Below are 4,403 nucleotides of genomic sequence, written 5' to 3'. Positions count from 1 at the left end.
CTGCTGTGCTAACCCTGTTACATGCCAGCCGCACAGTTTCCTTGATGTTCATCACTTGTACACTGAGTGAAGTTAGTGCAGTGTCACTCATTTGCCTCTTACAACAGACTTTCGGGACAGATCTGGAGAAATATCAACAATTGTAATTTATTATGTCTTTTTTCATTTATTTAATGGGATGTGGAGAATACTGGTAAGGCCAGTTTTTTTTTTTCCAATCCCATATCTTTTCCCCGCACACAACGGTGTTTCCATAGCTAATTATTCCTGGAACAGGTAACTAGTCTATCGCCTGGAGGCTGATAGCTTGAGAACGGCACTCCAATATTAGAGCATGGATGACCAGGAGTCTTTCTCCCGCTTTACCATCTGTCCTTGGCATGTTGGAGGGAATTTTCAGGTTGATACTCCACCTCTTTGGCCGCGTCATGAACGGACCTTCCTTGACCATCAAGTCCTGGGGAGTGACTTGAACCCAGAACTTCAGGCTCAGAGGCAGGGGCGCGACCCACTGCGTCACCCTTTATTACCAATCCCTAATTGAGAAGGTGATGGTGAACTGCCTTCTTGAGCCGTTGTTTTGTGTAGGTACACACACAATGCTCTTAGGAGGGGGTTCCAGGATCTTGCCCAGCCATCATGTGTTTATATAACACTGGGTCTCCTACCAACACAACATGGCTATGCAAGATGGCCAACAATATCCGACTGCACATAGAACATAGAAACAGTACAGCACAGAACATGCCACTTCGGCCCCTCGATGTTGTGCCGAGCAATGATCACCCTACTCAAACCCACGTATCCACCCTATACCCGTAGCCCAAACAACCCCCCCCCCCCCCCCCCCCCCCCTTATGTACACTGGCTCATGGGCCCGGCATGTACAGAAATCCATGATGTTCCTGCCTGTAGGCTGGTGCAACAATATAGCAGGGATCCAGAGCATCATAAATTCAGAGATGGTAATCCACCCTCCTCCCCCCCCCTGGTTGGGACAGAAAACCCTTCTGCCTGTGAAAATTACCCCGCCTCAGCACCCCCACCAAGAGGTCTGAGCTGTGTTCCGGCAGGGAAGTCCTCCGGAAGGCTGCAGTTGAGGAGCAGTGAGATTGATGTGAAAAGCTGCAGTGAATGGGGAGAGCGAGTCCAGAAACTGAAACGATGGAGTGTGTTGGGGTCACTTGCAAGATATTATTATAGGCAGTAGTTCCGCAATAAAACATTAGACAAATTAAATGCCAATTTATTGTTTCCCTTTCCTAATGTTATACAAAAAGATGTTTCACGCTGCCATGAGTTATATCTCAAAATAAATTCACGCTTCCTGGTTTTCTGGGCCATACCCTGCCCCATGCTCCAAAACCACACTAGAACTGTGTGTGCATGGAGTTGACCTGTTATATAGCACTTTTCACAACCTCTGGATGTCCCAAACGCTTTACAGTCAATTACGTCCTTTTTGAAGTGTGATGTAGAAAATGTGGTAGCCAGGTTTGTGCACAGCAGGCTCCCACAGATAAATGACCAGCTTATCATTCACAGAGTTGACTGAGGGATACATATTTATGGGCTTGGGTCACTATCTGTGCGGAGACTGCACATTCTCCCTGTGTCTGTGTGGGTTTTCATCCGGTGCTGTTAGGTGTTGTTAGCTAATATGCTGTTAGGTAATTTGGATATTCTGAATTTTCACTCAGTGTACCCAAGCAGGTGCCGGAATGTGGCGATGAGGGACTTTTCACAGTAACTTCATTGCAGTTTTAATGTAAGCCGACTGTGACAATAAAGATTATTATAAATGTTCGACGGGACACTGGGTAGAGCTCCTTGTTTTTCTTTGCATATTGCATGAGAACTTTTATGTCTACCTGAAAGAACAGACAGGGCCTCAGTTTAATGTCTCATCTGAAAGATGGTGCCTTCGACAGTGTGGTGCTCCCTCACTACTGTAGTGGGTGTCACTCTGGAAAGTCTGCGCAAGGCATCAGAGTGGGCCATAAACCTTCCGAATAAAACCTCCTCATAAAACTTCCCAATGACATTTTTAAATTCGCAAAATATCCCATGGTCTGATGCTGCAGAGATAGCGGTTGGTTCTGTGCCTTGCCAACAGCCCAGAAATGAATGGGGACTAGAATCCACCCTAAAACTACAAGCGAACTTCAACCCCCAGGAGGCCGCGCGCCTGGGCGCAAGCCGCTAGACCGGAAGTCTGGATGCGCATGATGTCAGTTCCGGGAGGGCTGGGCCAGCAGCGGGAGCCCGGAGGAGCTGGTGCAATGGGAGAGTGAGGCGACCGAGCCCGGATTAGGCTGCAGGGTGAGTGGCAACTGGCGTCCGGGCTCCGCAGGGGGACAGGAGCTGCACCAGGCCAGCTGGGCAGAGGCAGCGAGGCCGGAGCCTGCTGACAGGGGAAGGTCGCTGCAGTAAACAGCTCAGCAGCCGTGGGGGAGGGGCGCCAAGGGAAGGTGGGATTGGAGCAGAGGAGGGGGCGTGAGCCCCCCCCCCCCCTCCCCCCCCGCCCCGGGAGAGGGGGAATGAGACCCCCCACCCCCCCCATGGTCCGGGGCGAGGGAGCGTGAGACCCCCCCCCCCCCATGGTCCTGGGAGAGTGAGACACACCCCCCCCCTATGGTCCTGGGAGGGGGAGTGAGACCCCCCCCCATGGTCCTGGGAGAGGGGGTGTGACACCCCCCCCCCGGTCCTGGGAGAGGGGGCATGAGACTCTTTCCCCCCCCCCCCCCCCCCCCCCCCCCAGTCCCTGGAAGTGTGGGGCCAGTGACGACCCCCCCCCTGTCCTGGGAGAGGGGGTGTGAGTCCCCCCCCCCTTCCCGGTCTTCGGAGAGGAGGCGTGAGACACCCCATGATCCTGGGAGAGAGAGTGAAAGTCCTCTCCTTCCGCACCCCTTGGTCCTGGGAGAAGGGAGTGGGCCCCTTGTCCTTTGTGGAAAGGGGGTGGGTTGAGCCCCTGGTCCTGGGTAGGAGGGAGCTTTTGAGTTATGAGCCCCAGCCAGGGTAGGGAGGTTGGTTTGAGCTCCAGGAGGGAGCTTACTGTGGTTGCGGAGCGTGGAGTGGGATGGATGATCCTGATGGTGGATTGGGGGTTTATGATCCTTGATGGGCATATAAGCTCCAGACCCTGGGCTGGGGGAGTTGGGGCTGAAAGTGAGCCCCAGTTGCCAGGGAATAGGATAGGAGTGTTCTGCAGATCGTTGGCAATGGAGGAGGGTTTGAGTTCCAGGTCTGGGGAGGGGTGAAGTGCCGGGAGTGGATGGGGATGGTGTGTCAATGCTGATTTGTCTTCGGGACTGTGTGGCCAGGAGATTGACCCAGTTCAAGCCTGGAGGGATGAGCTTGCGTTGGAGTGGTGGGGCCAGATGCAACACCACCACCTTGCCCAGTGTTGTCCTTTGGAAAGGGGGCACAAAGTTAGAAATGCAACTGCAGAAACATGTCCTGCAGATTGAGCTCCTCACAGATCCTTCTGCTGTAATGTCAGGTGGAGTTTGGACTCAACTGGCTGATAGCTATTAGGGTTATCACACCCCCTCTCCCATTGGCTAATGGCTGTCACACCCCTTCTCCCACTGGCTAATAGCTATCACACCCCTCTTCCCACTGGCTGATAGCTATCACCCTCCCCACTGGCTGATGCCTATCCCCCCCCCCCCCCCCACTGGCTGATGCCTATCCCCCCCCCCCCACTGGCTGATGCCTATCCCCCCCCCCCCACCCCCCCACTGGCTGATGCCTATCCCCCCCCCCCCCCCACTGCTGATGCCTATCCCCCCCCCCCCCCCCCCCCCACTGGCTGATGCCATATCCCCCCCCCCACTGGCTGATGCCTATCCCCCCCCCACTGGCTGATGCCTATCCCCATAGGCTGATTGCCTACCCCCCCCCCCCACTGGCTGATGGCTATCACGCGCCCATTCCCATTGGTTAATGGCTAGCATACCCCCCTTCCCACTGGCTAATGGCTATCATATCCCCCTTCCCACTGGCTAATGGCTATCACACCCTCCCCACTGGCTAATGGCTATCACATCCTCCCCACTGGCTAATGGCTATCAGACCCCCACCCTTCCCATTCGCTGATGGTTATCATACGTCCCTTCCCATTGGCTAATGGCTCACATCCTCCTTCCCACTGGCTAATGGCTATCACACCCCTCTTCCCACTGGCTAATGGTATCACACCCCTCTTCCCATTGGCTAATGGCTATCACACCCCTCTCCCCACTGGCTGATGGCTATCACACACCCGCATCTTCTATGGCTGTCCTCGTGCTACGAAGCTCTCCTTACATAAATAAATGTAGAGTGTTTCTTAAATGGTGAGAGATTGGGATGTATGGAGTGCCTTTGTTCATGATTTGTTGAAAGCTGACATGCCGATA

General features: G+C 54.1%; 1 protein-coding gene across 6 annotated transcripts in view; it reads left to right on the top strand.

Annotated features, from left to right (window-relative positions):
- Positions 1 to 2,191: 2,191 nt before the first annotated feature.
- Positions 2,192 to 4,403, top strand: part of tsc2 (TSC complex subunit 2) — a 97,079-nt gene continuing 94,867 nt past the window's right edge. For 5 of the 6 annotated variants that reach the window (XM_038821082.1, XM_038821081.1, XM_038821080.1 and 2 more), the window contains exon 1: positions 2,207 to 2,322. The gene's annotated coding sequence lies outside the window, so the exon portion shown is untranslated. Of the gene's footprint in view, positions 2,323 to 4,403 lie in introns of all 6 variants that reach the window. The other variant, XM_038821078.1, reaches the window with a different exon arrangement.

Source organism: Scyliorhinus canicula, chromosome 15 (genome assembly GCF_902713615.1).
Source record: "Scyliorhinus canicula chromosome 15, sScyCan1.1, whole genome shotgun sequence".
Lineage (NCBI taxonomy): Eukaryota > Metazoa > Chordata > Chondrichthyes > Carcharhiniformes > Scyliorhinidae > Scyliorhinus > Scyliorhinus canicula.
Note: the sequence above shows the minus strand (reverse complement) of the source record. Positions and strands in the feature narration are given on the sequence as shown.